The following is an 18,068-nucleotide window of genomic DNA, read 5'->3' as shown; positions in this document are numbered from 1 at the left end:
TCAACACTGTCAAAATGGCCACACTACCCAAAGCAATCCACAGATCCAATGCAACAATGCATTCCTCACAGAGCTAGAAAAAACAATTCCAAAATTTATAAGGAACCACAAAAGACTCCGAACAGCCAAAGCAATCTTTTGTAGGTCCTTTTTTCTCTCTTTCTTCTTTTTGTTCTCTTTTTTTATGGTTTGATGACTAGAGAAGTTCCTTTAACATTTGTTGTAAAGACGGTTTGGTGGTGCTGAAATCTTTTAGCTTTTGTTTACCTGTGAAGCTTTTGATTTCTCCAAGTCTGAATGAGAGCCTTGCTGGATAGAGTATTCTTGGTTGTAAAATTTCCCCTTTCATCACTTTAATATATCTTGCCACTCCCTTCTGGCCTGTAGAGTTTCTGCTGAAAAATCAGCTGATAACCTTATAGGAGTCCCTTGTATGTTCTTTGTTGCTTTTCTCTTGCTAATTTTAATATTTTCTCCTTATCCTTAATTGTTGGCAGTTTGATGACCGTGTGCCTTGGTGTGCTCCTCTTTGGGTTGATCCTGTGTGGTACTCTCTGTGCTTCCCGGACTTGGGTGAATGTTTCCTTTCCCAAGTTGGGAAAGTTTTCAGTGATTATCTCTCAAAAAATTTTCTCAGGTCCTTTCTCTCTCTCTGCTCTCTCTGGGGCCCCTATAATGCGAATATTAGAGCAGTTCATGTTGTCCCAGAGTTCTCTTACACTACCCTCATTCCTTTTCATTCTTTTTCCTGTTTTCTGTTCTGAAGTAGTGATTTCCACTAATCTGTCTTCTAGCTCACTGATCTTTTCTTCTGCCTCATTTAGTCTGTTCTTGGTTCCTTCTAGTGTGTGATTCATTTCAGTGATCTTATTCTTCAACTCTGTTTGGGTATTTTTTATATTTTCCAACTCTTTGCTAAAAACTTCACTCTGTGCATCTGTACGCCTCTTGAGTTCTCTGAACATCTTCACCATCATTACTTTAAACTCTTTCTCAGATAAATTGCTTATCTTACCGCTTATTTCTTCTGGGATTTTATCTTGTGCCTTGGCCTGGGAGATATTCCTTTGCTGCCTCATATCATCCATCTTTCTATATGTTTGTGGATTCCTTCCACAGGCTTTGGGATTGTTTTCTTATTTCTAGTATCTCCCCCTGATGGATGAGGCTGGACTAGAGGCTTATTCAGGGTTCCGTGCCTGCCCACTGCTGACTGAGGCTTGGTCCTGGACCTCTGGTGGGTAGGGCTGTGTCTAGAGGCCTTTGTGGCTTAGGAAGTCTGCTGATGGGGGGGGCTGTGTGCCCCCCTCCCCCGTATGTTTGGCCTGAGGCTTCCCTACAGGCTGTTGTGTGGGGCTAGGTCTTGGTGCTAATGATCCAATCAAGATGTCAGCCTCCAGGAAAGCTCATGTAGATGAACACTCCCACAGTGTCTGCCACCAGCTTTTATGTCCCCTGGGTGAGCCTCAGCCGTCCTCCACGTCCCCAGAAGACCCTCCGAATCTAGCAGGCATGCCAGGCTCAGGTCCTGTGTAATCACTGCCTCTGCCCTTGGACCTGGCACACATGAGATTCCGTGTATGCTTCCCAAGCAAATGGAGTTTCCATTTCCCCAAGTCACGTGGGGTTCCTGGCACCAAGGCCCACTGGCCTTCAAAACCAGATGTCCTGGGGTCTCCTTTTCTCCCAATGCCAGAACCCAAGCTGGGGAGCCTGACGTGGGGCTTAGAGCTCTCACTCCTGTGGGAGGGGCTCTGCAACTTAACTATTCTTCAGCTTATGGGTTGCCCACCCCAGGGGTATGGGGCCCAATCATCGCAAGCACACCCCTTCTACCATCCTGCTGTAGTTCCCTCTTTATGTTGCCAGTTGCAGAAGATCTTTTTTGCTGGGTTCCAGTCTTTTTTTTTTGATGGCCGTTTAGCAGTCAGTCGTGGATTTGTTGTAGTCATGAGGAAAGGTGAGCTCGTGGTCCTACCACTCTGCCAGCTTGACCAGAAATCCCTCCCATTAAATTTGTATGTTTAGTCCCGATGACTCTTGAGCTTTTTACTCACATATCCAATGCCTTGTTGCCACTTCCATTGGGGTGTCTTACCATCATATCCAAATCATCGTGCCCAAGCCTGAGCTATCCCCCTCCTACTTCACCTCCCAAACCTCCCCTTCTGTTGTCTTTCCCATCATTATAAATGCTCTGTTCATTCAGTGGGACAAGCTAAAGGCCTGGAAGTCATTTTTGAAACTTCATTTTCCACAAGCCCCTATGGCTGATTGATTACCAAGTCCTGCCAGTTATACCTCCAGAAATATCATAAATGCCCTCCCTTTTCTTAGTCTCCAGTGTCTGTACTCTATCCAAGCTGTTGTCACTTGCTTGGATTCCTACATTAGTCTCCTAAGTAGCCTTCCTGCCTTTATCCATATTTGACGCCCTCCGATCCATTCACAGAACAGCTAGAGCGGTCTTTGAGAATTTAAGATCACGTCAGTTTCCAGCTTAAAACCTGTCATTGGTTTCCAATAGCACTGGAAATAAAATTCATACTCCTGTGGCACCTGCCTACCTCTCCAGTCTCATCTGGTGGCTCTCTTCCCTTTACCAAGGACACAGCAGTTTTCTGTTCCTGAAACACATTAAGCTCATTCCTGAGTTAGAGCTTTTGCATATGGCTGTTCCTTTTGTTTGAAATATGATTCCCTGCTCCTCACATGATTCTCTCCTTCTCAACCATCTGTTCCCAACTTAAATTTCATTTCTTCAAATGCTCTTTCCATGACTACCACTCTTTCTAAGGAAGATTCTCCCTACTGCTGTTTACTCATGGTTTTGACATTCGCTTTGATTTTTTTCTCACAGGAATTGTAATTGTTTTATTCTTTCTTTGGTAATTTTCTGTCTCCCTGACTGGATTATAAGCTTCATGAGGGAGAGGCTTTCTCTTGTTCACTATTGTATCCCTAATATATACACAAAACAATTAGTTGTATGAATGAATAAAGTCAATAAGAAAAAATAAACCCAAATAAGTCATACCAACAGGAAGTCATAAGAAAAAATAATACAAGAGGATGCTCAGTCTCTGTCCCATAATTTAAAAGGAGGGTAATTGCCCTTTTTATATATCAGATTGCCCAGATCTCAAGGTTTGGCCATACTTCCTGGACTTGGCAAGAATTTGGAAAAATAGGTTGTGGGACAATAAATTAGTGCAGTGTTTTTTGAAAGCTTTTGGTAGTATTAAATTATAAAAGGCATATATTCATTGACCCAAGAAGTCCAGAGACAGACTTGCATAAGAAGGCAAATAAATATGTTCGAGTGCTTATTGTACCATTTTTTGTAATAGTAAGAATATGGAATAATAACACCTAATATTTTTGAGTACTCACTGTATTCCAGGAACTGTTCTAAGCATTTCACATACTTCACAGAGCAACTCTACGAAGTGGTTATTATCATTATATTTCATTTTGCATTTGGGGTAATTAGCTGGTAACTTCCCTAAGGACCCTCGGTGAGTAAGTGGCAGAGCTAGGAATTTACCCCAGAACTACACACTTAATCATGCTATACTGTCATTTAGAACCATCTAAATGTCTAGCCAAGTAGGGAACAAGTTACATAAATTTGATACTGGAAATCCTACATTGTATGGCCCTCCCATCTAAACAACTATAAAACTGAACAAAATACATGAAGCAACTATTTTTGGACATTACAAAATAGGCAGTGTGACCACCACATGAAACCCAAGGTCTCCCTGGCTTTCTGCCTGATGGCACTTTCTGATTCTGTAATGAGGTGGAATTCAAGCAGGACACAGCAGAGATTAATTTAACAGTTGAAGCTGTTAAGGCAGCTGGGAGTTGTGGATCAGGGTATTAGAGAGAAGGGTGTACAGAAAAGGAGGTCCAGAAATTTGCATATGGATCTTCTTAAGTCTTCAGCCAAAGACTAAAGTATGTGCAGGATGAGACCTCAGAGGCCTGGCAGAGGATAGCTATAGGCTTTCACAGCACTAGGAGACACAGGAGTTTTCATTAGCGAGAATCAAGAGGCCTCATTAAATACTCAGAGCATTCAATTGAGGCCCTAGAAAGGTCATGCATTATGAGTAAGGCTACTCTAGCCCTAGACTATGTACCACTCTAGACCTTTCTCATAAAGCTTAAAAATAAGCCTCAAAAGGATTAACACATCTGCTGGTAAATGAACTGTTGGCCAGAACAAGACACAACAAAATCCTGACACTCAAAAAATTTAGCATTGCAGTGTCCAGCATAAAATGTAGAATAGCTAAGCATGAAAAAAAAAAAAATCATGAAAATGTGACTCATAACCAGATTTTAAAAAAAGACAATAGAAATTGACCCATAGGTGACAGAGATGTTAAAAGAGCAGACAGGTAGTTTTAAACAGCTATTCTGAATATACTTAAGTATTTAAAGGAAAAGATTAACATGCTGTGTAAGTTGACAGAAAAGCTCACTGAAAAAAATAGAAACAGCAAAAAAAAAAAAAAAAAAAAAAAAGAAATTCTAGAACTGAAAAAAGTATAGCATGTGAAATATAAATTCACTGGGTGGAATTAAGAACACACTGGAAACTACAGAAGGAAAGGTCAATGAAATTGAAGATAGGAACATAGGAATTCTCCAGAGTGATACTCACAGAGGGAGAAAAGGCTGGAAAAAAGAAAAAAGAACAGTGACCACCAGACAATATCAAATGGTCTAACATATGTATGATTGCAGTTCTAGGATAAAAGGAGAGAAAGATTGGTGTAGAAAAAAAATATTTAAAGAAATAGTGGCCAAAATGTTTTGAAATTTGAAGAAAAATATCAATTCATAGATCCTAGAATCTCAATGATCACCAAACAGGAAAAAAATACAAGGAATATCACACCTAGGCATAGCAGTCAAATTGCTAAAAATGAAAAATAGAGAGTAAATCTTGCAAGTACCTGGAGGAGAAACATACATTATAAGCAGGAGTACAACAATAAGAAGAAACACTGAGTTTTCACCAGAAATAATGCTATCTAGAAGACAATGAAAAAATACTGTTCACCTGGGAATCTGTCCAGTGAAAATATTCTTGAAAAATGAAGAGCTGTGGGGGCTGGTGTAGGAGGGAGGGGTGGTTCAAAAGGATTTAGGGAACTCTTTGTACCTTTCACTCAGTTTTGCTGTGAATCTAAAACTGCTCTATTTTTAAAAGAAAAAGGCAAAATAAAAATATTTCCAGACAAAAAGGCAGAGAAAATTCACCAGATCTGCACTACAAGAAATGAAACGTTAAAGCAAGTTCTCCAGGTCAAAGAAAAATGATACGAGATAGAAACTGGGATTTATACAAAGGAATGATAAGTATCAGAAATGTTGCATTTGTGAGTAAATAAAAGTACTTTTTTCCTCATTATTAAATTTATTTAGAATTAATTAACTGTTAAGAAGAAATAATAACACTATATTGTGAGGTTTATAACATCATGTAAGGTTCTTAGGTTTTATGTAAAATGATATATTACTCATGGTAGACTGTGATGAATAATGGATGTGTATTCTATTTCCCAGAGCAACTATTAAAAGAAAGGTACATCTAAAAAGCTAGTGGAGGAGATAAAGTGAAAAAAAAAAAGCTCAAAAAAATCAAGAAAGGAGAGATAAAGGAACAAGATATAGGTGAGGCAAAGAGAAAACAAATAGCAGAATGACAGACTTAAATCAATCATATCAATAATTACACTAAATGTAAATGGACCATATATTCCAGATTGTCAAATTGAATAAAAGAGCAATACTCAATTATATACAAGAGTTGCACTTTAAATCTACTGACACAAGTAAGTAAAAGTAGAAGAATGGAAAATATATACAATGTAATGCTAATTATTTAAAAACTGGAGTGGCTAAATTAATTAATATCAGATAAAATAGACTCTGAGATAGACTATTATCAGAGGGAATTTCATAATAAGAAAATGACTAATTCATTAAGAAGACATAAAAATCCAAAATTTGTATGTACCTAATAACAGAGCTTTAAAATATGTGAAGCAAAATTTGACAGAACTAAAAAAAGAAATTGACAAACCCATAATCATAGTTGGAGGTTTTAACACCTTCCTTCAGCAATTTATAAACTAAACAACAACAACAAAAAAAGATATAGTATATTTGAACAATATCATCAACCAGCTTGACGTGTTGACATTTCTCAAACATTGCATCCAACTACTGAATACACATTCTTTGCAAGAGTACACTGAACATTCTTCAAGATAGATTATATGCTAGTCATAAAATAAATATATATCACTAAATGTAAAATAATTGAAATCATGCAGAATATTCTCTGACAACTATGTTAAATTAGGAGTTGATTACAATGGAATATCCGGGAAAATCCCCAAATATTTTGAAATTAACATATCACCAGATAACCCATAGGTCAAAAAAAATCACAAGGAATTAGAAAATATTTTTAAATGAGTGATGATGAAAACATAACATAAGTTGTGGGATACAGCTAACAGTGCTTAAAGGGGAATTTATAGATTTAAATGCTTATTTTAGAAAAGGTATAAAATCAATGAAATATAAAATACAAGTAGAGAAAGTAAATACAATAAAAAATTAGTTCTTTGAAAAAGTGAAACAAAATTGATAAATCTCTAACAAGAATAATGAATTAAAAAAGAAAACAAAATTACCAAATATTAGAAATTTAATTGTCAAAATGGAAATGAAAAAGGAAATATTACTACAGATCTTAAAGACTTAAAAAAAATAAAAAGGTAATACTGTAAATAACTTTGTCAATAAATTCAACAGCTTAGATGAAATGGACAAATTCCTTAAAAAATACAGCTTGATAAAATGGGTATAGGAAACAATTTTTAAAAATCTAAATATCCCCTTACCTATTAAATAATCAAATTCCTAATCTTTCTACAAAACTCCAAGCCTAGGTTCTTCACTGATTAATTCTGTCCAGTATTTAAAGAAGTATTAGCAATCCTATGCGAGCTCTCTCAAAAGATTGAGTAAAAGGGAAAACTTCAATCATTTCACAAAGACAGCATAACTCTGACCAAAACCTGACAAAGACATTACAAGATAATAAAATGATAGACCAATATCCCTTACGAACATAGGCATAGATTCCCTATTTAAATATTAGGAAGTCAAATTAGCAATATACAAAAAGGGTATGAACAAGTAGAGTTTATCTCAAGAATGCAAGGCTAGTTCAAATTTGAAAATCAGTGCAATTCACCACATTAGCAGTATAAGGGAAAAAAAATACCTTATGATCTTTTCACAATAGATCCAATAAAAGCATTTGACAAAATTCAACAACCTTGGTGATAAAAAGCCCCAAGTTGGGAATAGAAGGGAACTTCTTTAAACTGATAAAGACATCTATGAAAATCGTACAGCTAACATCATACTTAATGGTGAAAGGCTAAATGCTTTCCCTCTGAGAGAGAAGACAAGAATATCTGTTCTCACTACTGTTCAACATTGTACTGGACAGCCTAGCCAGTTCCACAGGCAAGAAAAAGGAATACAGACTGAAAAAGAAATGAAACATTATTCACAGACAATGGGGTGTGTATATAGAAAATTCTATAGGATCTACCAAAATAAATAGCGAAAAACTGAGCTAGAACTAATAAGTGAATTGAACAAGGTCACAGAATACAAGGTCAATGTGTAAAAATCAATGTAGTTCTATATACTAGCAATGAAAAAATGAAATTTAAAACTACCATTTACATCAGTGCCTACGAGATGTGAAATAGTTAGGGATCTATTTTAAAGAAAGATACACAAAGTCTCTGTACTGAAAACTATTTGGTGGTTCCATGTGAGTGTCTGATGGGTATTACAAACCTAAAGCTAAAAACAGAATTTTCCATCCCTACATCCACTCCATTCCCCCACATTGATAACTCGCATCACCATCTACCCAATTGTTCAAGCCAAAGGCTAGGAGTCTTCCTTGCTTTCTTTCATTCCTTCATCACCACCCTGACCTGGTACATTTAACTCATCAGTAGGTCTTGATTCTCCCTCCAAGACCCTGAATTTATCTACTTCTCAACACCGCCATCGCTTCTGTCCTGACTGAAGCCACTTCTTTTGCCCACAGTAGTCTCCTAACTAGACTCCATGTTCCCACTCTTGCCTCTTTACAACTCCTTCTTTATACATAAGCCAAAATAGCCTTAAAAAAAAAACCCATACCATTTCTCTCTTCCACTTAAAACCCTCCAATGCTATATATATATATATATAAAATGTAATATTATTCAGCCATAAATATTATTCAGCCATAAAAAAGAAGGAAAGCCTGCCGTTTGTGATATGGATGAACCCTGAGGGCATTATGCTAAGTGAAGTAAGTCAGTCAGAGAAAGACAAATACTGTATGATCTCACTTATATGTGGAATCTGAAAAAACCAACCTCAATGAGAGTAGAATGGTGGTAGTGAGAGAGGTGGGGAGGATGTGGTGGGGAGAGAAATGGTGATCAAAGTGTACGAACTTCCAGTTGTAAGATGAATAAGTTCCAGGATCTGATGTACAGCCTGGTGACTACAGTTAACAGTACTGGATTGTATATTTGAAAATTGCTAAAGGAGTTGATCTTAAATGTTCTCACCATATACCCACGCAGAAGGGTGAGAGGGTGGATGTGTGAGAGGATGGATGCATCTTGGTCCATTTGGGCTGCTGTAACAGAAATACCATAGATTGAGTGGCTTATAAACTACAGAAATTTATTTCTTATGGTTCTTGAGGCTGGAAAGTCCAAGATCAGGGTGCTGACAGACTGGGTGTCTGGTGAGAGGATTCACTTCCTAGACTGCTGTCTTTTTACTTTAACCTCGTGTGGTGGGACGGCCAAGGATTTCTTTTATAGGACACTAATCCCATTTATGAGGGCTCCACCCTCATGATCTAATCACCTCCCGAAGGCCCCATCTCCAAACACTTCACATTGGGGATTAGATCTCAACATATTAATCTGCCAGGAGACACAGATACTCAGTCCATAGTATACTGTGTGATTCCAATTATAGGACATTTTGGAAAAGGCAAAATTATGGAGACAGTAAAAAGATCAGTGGATGCCAGGAGTTAGAGGGGAGGGAGGGATGAAAAGGTGGGGCCCAGAGGGTTTTTGGGGCAGTGAATCTCTTTTGTGTGATACTGTAATGGTAGATACACACCAAAACCTATAGAGTATGTAGCAGTAAGAGTGTGGCCCCTAATGTAAGCTATGGACTTTGGGTAAAATTAGTGTGTCAATATTGGTTAGTCAGTTGTAACAAATGATTTGGGATGTTGATATTGGGGGAAGCTCCGTGTGTGTGTGGAAATATTGGGGGTATATGGGAACTCCATATACTTTCTGTTCAGTTTTGTGTTCAACCTAAAACTGCCCTAAATAATAAAGCTTACTTTAAAAAAAAAAAAAAAGAAAGAAAGAAAGAGACCTTAAAAGTCAAAAAACAGCTGTCAGATGTAATCCCACTTTGAGTCAAAATGCTAGGTGATCTCTGTAGTACCCACTTTCTAACACTGGGGCTTAAGCAAGTCATGTGACCACTCCAGGACTGGATTTACTTTCTGCTTGAAAATGAAGAATTGGGCTAGATCAGTAGGTCTTGTGCTTTTTAGTGTTTCATGAAGAAGTAAATTAAAAATGGAAATCAGTATAGGGTTGCCAACTTTTCATTTTGTCAAATAAACATTTTTAAAATTCCACCATCTACTGTTACCATTTCATTATAAAAATATTTTAGTACAAAATGTTAGGACATAATTTTTATTTATTTTTATTTTTATTTTTTAAACATTTTTTTATTGAGTAATAGTCACTTTACAATGTTGTGTCAAATTCCAGCGTAGAGCACAATTTTTCAGTTATACATGAACATACATATATTCATTGTCACATTATTTTTCTCACTGTGAGCTACCACAAGATCTTGTATATATTTCCCTGTGCTATACAGTATAATCTTGTTTATCTATTCTACATTTTAAAATTCCAGCCTGTCCCTTCAAACCCCCCGCTCCCTTGGCAACCACAAGTTTGTATTCTATGTCTATGAGTCAGTTTCTGTTTTGTATTTATGTTTTATGGGTTTTTTGGGTTTTTTTAGATTCCACATATGAGTGATATCATATGGCACTTTTCTTTCTCTTTCTGGCTTACTTCACTTAGAATGACATTCTCCAGGAACACCCATGTTGCTGCAAATGGCATTATGTTGTCGGGTTTTGTGGCTGCATAGTATTCCATTGTATAAACATACCACTTCTTCTTTATCCAGTCGTCTGTTGATGAACATTTAGGCTGTTTCCCTGTCTTGGCTATTGTAAATAGTGCTGCTGTGAACATTGGGGTGCAGGTGTCTTTTTGAAGTAGGACTCCTTCTGGATGTATGCCCAGGAGCAGGATCCCTGGGTCATATGGTAAGTCTATTCCTAGTCTTTTGAGGAATATCCATACTGTTTTCCACAGTGGCTTTCCTTGCTTCCCTCTCCCACTCTTAATGATTTTGATGTCTTCTTTTACAATTTTGTGTTTATTCTATTTGTAATTCATGGTGGTTATCATCTTTCCAATTATGAGTTTCTCATTTTTGTAGCATCTTGCTTCTTTTCTATTTAGAGTAGACCTGTCAATATTTCTTTAAGCATGGGATTAGTGTTGCTAAACTCTTTTAGTTTTTGCTTGTCTGTGAAGTTCTTTATCTCTCCTTCTATTATAAAGGATAGCCTTGCTAGATAGAGTATCTTAGGCTGCATCTTTTTTTCATTCAGGACTTTGACTATATCTTGCCACTCCCTTCTGGCCTGTAGTGTTTGTGTAGAGAAATCAGCTGAGAGCCTAATGGGGGTTCCCTTGTAACTCACTCTTTGTTGTTCTCTTGCTGCCTTTAGGATCATTTCTTTATCCTTGACTCTGGCCATCTTGATTATGGTATGTCTTGGTGTGGTTCTGTTTGTGTTCCTCCTGTTTGGGACCCTCTGAGCCTCCTGTACTTGGATATCTGATTCCTTTAGGTTTGGGAAGTTTTCAGTCATGATTTCTTCAAATACCTTTTTAATTCCCTTTGTTCTTTCTTCCCCTTCTGGAACCCCTATTATGCGTAGATTGGCATGCTTTATATTATCCCATAGTCCCTTATATTGTTTTCATTGGTTTTTATTTGTTTTTCTCTCAGCTGTTCTGATTGGGTGCTTTCTGTTGTCTTGTCTTCTAGGTCACTTATTCCTTCCTCTGCATTATCTAATCTGCTTTGTACAGCCTTTAGATCAGCTCTTATCTCAGCAAATGAGTTTACCAATTCTACTTGGTTCTTCTTTATAGCTTCTATTTCATTTTTGACATATTTTATATCTCTAAACACTATTTATTTTAGTTCCTTCAGTACTTTGATCAGTTCTTTTTTGAAATCTTGATCTAGTAGGCCATCAATGTCTATTTCCTTGATCGTCCTTTCAGGGGATTTCTCTTGGTCTTTCAATTGGGAATGGTTCCTCTGCTTCTTCATATTGCTCATATCTCTCTGGCACTGTGGCTGGTGGGCAGGCAGGTCACTCCCCCTCTCAATGCCAGTCAGATGCTGCGCTCAGGTGAGGCAGATGGGTGGATCGCGCCCCTCCAGGTGCTGCGTTCCTGCCAGGAAGGCAGGTGGCCACCCGCTCTCTCCCAGCGCTAGTCGCTCCACTGCTCTGTGCAGCTGCCTGCTTGGCCTCAGGTCAGCACTTCGTAGATGGGCTCGGGGAAGACCATGGAACAGCCCCGCCCCTGCTCTGTGCCAAATCTCAGCTCCTTGTTTGTCTTGGTGGCGTGAGTTCTCTGAGGTGCCAGGGCAGAAAGATCCTATCTGCCTCAGGCTGTGAACAAGTCTCAGTCCTGCCTAGGAGGTTGTGGAGCCCCCGGGTGCGGATTCAGGGCTCAGCCCTGCCCCTGCCCAGGCGCTGCTCACAGGAGGAGATGGTGACTGTGGCTGCTCCATCCTCTTTTCTTGGGAGAAGCACCAGTAATGGCACCGCGGGTCTGAGGAGACAAAGGCTACAGTGCCCCTCCTCCTAGGGCACACCAGCATTGTTGCTTCACTTTTTTCACAATTTATTGTGGACCAAGGTTGTTCTGCTCCATATCCCCTCTCAGCCACAGAGCACAGCACCCTGCAGTCCCTCAGGGCTGCCTCAGTGCAGCTGCCTCAGTGCAGCCACCTCAGTCCTCTGCCCAGCTTGGGCAGCCTGCCCCGGCCCCAGCTGCCGACTCGCATCTTGGGCTGGGTGTCGTGGGGACACCCGTTTAACTTAGTTCTGTTGGTCAAGGGTTGCTCAGGGCAGATCTGAGCCTCAGAGGCTCCCCCTCTGTCCTGTTGGCCTCTCTGTTGGAGAGGGGAGACCCAGCGAACAAGCGCTAGTCCTCCTTTGCTGCTCCCTCCCCACGGGACTGGTCCCACACTGTTTGTTTTTTCTTCTTTCTTTTTTCCTTTTCTCCTACCAGATTTTTGGTGTCTTTGTCTTTCAAAAAGGGCAATGTTCTGTTGGAGTTCGGCAGATGCTCTGGTTGGCTGAGTGGGTCTGTAGATGTGAGTTTTGGTGTATTTATGAGAGAGGGTGAGCTACAAGTGTCCTACTCCGCCATCTTGCTTCTCTCCCAGGACATAATTTTTAAATAAAAGACAATCACTTAAATTGAATACCTTTAGGTTTATGGAAAACTCTACACTTTCCTTTATTTTTCTAATTTTTTGACTGACTACTGAAAACTCTGTCATATCTGGAACCAGCTTGTGGACCAGCACTTGGACAGAGTAAATGATACCTTCCAGTCCTAATAGTCTGAGACTTTACGCACAGGTAGGTTTTGTGCTGCAGAACTATCCAAAGTAGATGTCGTCATTGCTGGTCCTAAGCAAACAGTGAAAACCCTGCTATATATACTAAGCATATTATTGCTAATGCTTGAAACAACCCCATGGGATAGGTATTATAGATGACAAAACTGAGGCTTGGAAAGAGTGAGTAACCTTCCAGAGTCCTGCTGTAATGATGGCAGCATCAGGACATGGACCCAGGCCTGTCTTGACTCACAAACCCATATTGTTCCTGCCCTCAGATTCTGGTTTTCCACCTAGCACTCTCTTTCCTTCTGGAAGCAACACTCTCCTCTTCTGAAAATGGCTCCTTTCCCCACTCCAGCATGTGGACTGCTTGAGATCAATCTCCAGGCCATAGTTGATTCATCCAAGTGTGGGAACTTGATCCAAGGATGGCATGCCAGTCAGAGTTCTTCCTCCTGTGTTTACACCTCAAGAGATTAGAAGGCACTGCCTTCCAATGCAGCAGGCCACAGAATCTAAGACTCAGTAGTTTTCAGCCATCTCTCCACCAGACAGCGGTCTGCCAGGAGAGAGAAGGAAATGACATCAAGGAAGAACAGAGGAGGGAGAGACCTGGAAGCCTTCAAGATCCTACATGGGGTACCTGAGCCCCTCCACCCCCACCTTCATGGTCGGATTATCCCATCTTTCCTTGAATTTAGGGAGGCAACAAATTCCTCTTTTTTCCTGAGCCAGTCCAAGTTTTATCCCATGCAACCAGTATGCCTCCACCCCAGCGCCCTCATTCTTCTTGCCCTAAAGGAAGCAGCACTAAATCATAGTGGGAAGAATGTGGGCTTTGGAGTAAGATCCTTAACAAGATGTGGATAAAACAATGCTTTATGGTGTTAGAACTTTAGAAACTGGCAGCAGCACTTCTATTAAGCCACTGCAGAGGGGACAAGAGACTAGACTGTTGTCTCAAACACCCGATAGTACATTTAAGCTGTTATTGTGCTTGAGGACAAAGGTCTTAAATCTATTTGAGAAAAGGAGACAAAACAACAAGCCCTGTATGTTCATTTTCAGTTGACTTACTCTTGAATAACAAACAGTGCAACTGATGAACAAAAACTCTCTTCTCCACCAGTCATGCTTTATAATGTTAACATTTTACAGTTGTATTTATCTTTCAGAATATATTATGTACATTCATGTGGTTCAAAATTCAAAGTCCAAAAATGGATATGGTAAAAATTCTCCCTCTCATCACTATCCCTGACCCAGTCCTCCCTCTCTCCAGGCAACCAGTGTAGCCAGTAAAGAAATCTTTCCAGAGATATTCTCTACATATATATATTGGCTTTGGCTGCATGACAAGTCACTCCAAAACTCAACGGCTTAAAACAAGGAGCATTTGTATCTGCTCCAGATTCTCTGGGTCAACTGGGTGGTTCTTGCCTGGGCTAACTCAGCGGGATGGGTGGTCTAGAATGGCCTTAGTCACATGTCTGGCAGTTGGCAGGCTGTTTGGACCAGGGAGTCTTCACATATCTGGAAGTTGGCTCAATGTCAGCTGGAGTGACAGCCACATACCCCCCCCCCCATTATGCAGCAGGCTAGACCAGAGTCCCTCATGTGAAGACAGAACAGTTCCCAGCAGTAAAAGGGGGCATGCTCCAATGCATAAGCATGCTTGGACCCTCTGCTTTCATCACATTCGCTAATGGACCTTTGGCCAAACCAAATTAAATCAAAGCAAGTGGCCAAGTCCAGATTCAAGGGGTCTGGAGAAATAGACTCCACATTTTCATGGGAAGAGCTTTAAAATCATATTGCAAAAGGGCATCCATGCAGGAATAAGAAGAATTTGTGGCTTTTTTTCTTTTTCTTTTTAGCAGTCTACCACTGCATATGTTTGTGAATATAAGTGGATGTACTCTGTGTGTGTGTTTATACTTTTTCCTATTTTTTACGTAAATGGTAGCATACTATTTTATGGCTTTTTATAAATATTTTAAACTGGTTTTGCAAACCTTGATGTTTATCAAAACATAAAAGATTATATTTTAGATGCTGACGACAGACTGTTGTCAAACAATCTGACAAGAGAGTTACTTATCTCTTTATGTCAGATAAAACAGAAGATCTGTAATTTATGATAGAGAACAGAACAGACTGCACTTTAGTTTCACTTGGTACTTTTGTCTTAGTACTTCATCAGCTCCTCAAGGATCTTGGTGCAATTCTCTAAGATGGAAAAGTCAGCTTCTCACAGAAGTACCTATACAGTACCCAAATAACCAAAGTACATTTTGGTCCAAGGATTTCCTTCATGGTCTCCATTCAATTACAGCTGATTCCTTTCTCGAAAGAAGACTCATTATTTAGTCATCCTTCACCCAAGATAGGGCTTGTGTTGTCCTCCTTCAGGTCTCAAATGTCACCTTCTCCAGAAGGCCTTCCCACCTAGTGTAAGAGTGTACCCTACTTCAACTTCTGGCTTTCCCCTCCTTTTTCCCAGCCTTATTCTTCTGTATAGCACAATCACCATCTGACAAGGTATATATTTATTTGTTGGTTTGTTTATTATCCATCTATGCCTAGCTTTAGAAGGGCAGGGGCTTTCTCTTGCCTACTCCTGTATCCTGTGCACCCAGAAGGGCAAACATACAGAAGGCCCTTGATACATATTTACTGAATAAGTAAACATTAGTTACCTTTCTAAGCCCCAGTGACCTCAGCTTTAAGATGGAGGCTCTTAACACCTCCGTCATTAGGTTTCCATGCACAGTAAGTGCGTTGTGCATGTACGATGCTTCATATAACGAATGACATCTAGACAGACCTCCTGTTGATTGGGCTGCTTTGTTAATCAGAAAATGTGCTCCAAGCTTTCACTTATACGAGGACGTACACATTCATAACAATGAGCAACACATTTCTTGGGACATTTGAACTTTGGTATGTATCAAAACTTTGTAAAAAGAAGAACTTTGAGCTTTTTTATAAGGTTACTCTGGACTTCCTTTGCAGTATAGCAAACTAAACACATGCGTTTTGTCTCCCCTCCCCCTTCTGATACTCCATTAAATTAGAAAAGGAAAAAGAAAATGAAACTCATAATACTGAGGAGAATAAGATGGGCCATCAGGGGACAAGGAATTTCAATGAATTTCTGGAAGATATAAAGTAGATAGACATGTCTTGATGGATGGAATGGAGTGCAGGAAACCACAGGCAAGAGTAAGCACTGGAGGATACAGCCAACCTGCTGAGCAAAATCTCAGAAAGTAGGGTACCTCCAGACAGAGGGTGGGAGTGAGATGCCAAGGCCATGTCAGGGGTTAATGAAAGTCCATCTGTTGAACAGCTGCATCCATCAGCTGTCCCCACTCCCATACCCTCCTCCACCCTCACTCCTGTGCCAGTAGATAGCCAGCCATATAGCCCTAGCCTAAAAGCCAGGAAGAATATTCTCCAAAGAAACTGAATGAACTGCAGCTAATATGAATGTTAGTGCCCCAGAGAAGAGTTCCTCTCCATTCTTCCATTTTAAAGTTTCACACAACCCCAAGGCTGGCTCCTTGCCCAGTCACTCATCCACCCTAAAGCATCACATGAAATCAACAAGCCCTACCCAGGTACACAGATGAACCAGTAAGGAGAGAGGCTTTGTGGGCAAAGAGGCAATGCCTACTGACTGCAAGAATAACCAACCTTGCCTTCATTAATAGGTGTAAAACATCAGCCAAGGATGAAGACCAGCAGCATGGAAGAGAAAGACAAACCATTCCTGCACAGGGCCAAAGTCAGTCATTCACCTAGGCCTAGAACATTCTTCTTGGAGAGGAAAAGAAGACAGACAACAGGGAAAGAGTAAGTAAAGGAGGAAGAGGAAAGATTTATTAACCATGTACATCTGCCCTGGGGGCACAGAAATGAATAAGATCAACCCCTCCCTACAAACTTATATTTGTAGGGATGAGGAAGGCTTCACAGAGAGAGTGTGTCTGAGGGCTTCTTAGATGATGATGTTAATTTTTTGTATCAACTTGGCTGTGCCACGGTGCCTAGATATTTGGTCAAACAATATTCTGGATGTTTCTGTGAGGGTATTTTTTTGGATGAGATCAACATTTAAATTAGTGGGCTTTGAGAAAAGCAGATTACCCTCCATAATGTAAGTGGGCCTCATGTAATCAGTTGAAGGTCTTAATAGACCAAAGACTACTTCCCCCAAGCAAGAGGGGGTTCTGCATTCAGATGTCCTTCAGACTTGGTCTGTAACCCTGGCTCTTCTCTGGGTCTCCAGCAGACTTTGGAGACTTTATATATATATACATATATATGTATATATATATCCTGTTATGTTTCTCTGGAGATTCCTGACTAATACAAATAGGGTATCTCTGGCCCTCTCAAAAGGCTCTCCTGGCCCATTTTGCTCACAGAAAAGATGGGTGTTTGATAGTAGATATTAGAAGGACAACCATGGACTAAGTTGAGACAGTCATTCTATGCTGGGGAGGCAGAAGCCATAGAATTGCTTGTTACAACAGAGGTAATTTGAGAGCAATGACACTGAAGTCTTATCTCTGCCACTTTCCAGTTGTGGGGCTTGGGCATGAGGCTGAGCACTGGAGAATGCTGGGATGAGCAGGACCCTAAGGAAGAAGACATTAAAGTCATAAATGATTCCTCTCAAATGTGCCAAATGCAGCCAAGAAGTGTGGGTGCTGAGGGTGCTGAGGTGAACACATCTGAAACGTTTTTATCAGCTCAAAAGTAAACCCCGTACCCAGTAAGCAGTTACTCCTCATCCACCACCTCCCCCCAAGCCCCTGAGAGAAGCCCTTTTTTACACAAGATTTCTGAGTACCAGGGTTGGCACTAAGATTATTTTTTCAAGGGCTTTGGGGCTTAGAGGAAAGAAGAAACATGAGGTTTAGTGTCAGACAAGACTAGGTTCTAAAGCCAGCTGTGTCACTTATCTGTGCGAACCTGGGCTTAATCTTTCCAAGCTGCAAGTTGGAAATAATATCTACTTTGCATTTAGTATTGAAATATCTGAAGGGGAATACTTCCTTAAAAATTGAAACTCAGGTATGGTGGCCGCCGGGCCTTGGGTAGCTCTCTGTCCTCCAGGGTCTCCACGGAGGGCCCTGCGAAGCTTAAGCTTGGTTCAG

The 18,068-nt window shown here is 40.1% G+C and overlaps 1 long non-coding RNA gene across 5 annotated transcripts in view; it reads left to right on the top strand.

Annotated features, from left to right (window-relative positions):
• LOC105070111 (uncharacterized) overlaps nt 1–18,068 on the top strand; it is a 71,827-nt gene that overhangs the window by 5,000 nt on the left and 48,759 nt on the right. For 4 of the 5 annotated variants that reach the window (XR_012509571.1, XR_012509570.1, XR_012509568.1 and 1 more), the window contains exon 3: nt 16,617–16,758. The exons of the other annotated variant lie outside the window; for it this stretch is intronic. This is a non-coding gene — a long non-coding RNA (uncharacterized LOC105070111). The remainder of the gene's footprint in view (nt 1–16,616; nt 16,759–18,068) is intronic. 5 annotated transcript variants of the gene reach the window in all.

This window comes from Camelus bactrianus, chromosome 10 (assembly GCF_048773025.1).
Source record: "Camelus bactrianus isolate YW-2024 breed Bactrian camel chromosome 10, ASM4877302v1, whole genome shotgun sequence".
NCBI lineage: Eukaryota > Metazoa > Chordata > Mammalia > Artiodactyla > Camelidae > Camelus > Camelus bactrianus.
The sequence above is the reverse complement of the archived record's forward strand: the minus strand, read 5'-3'. Positions and strand labels throughout refer to the sequence as shown.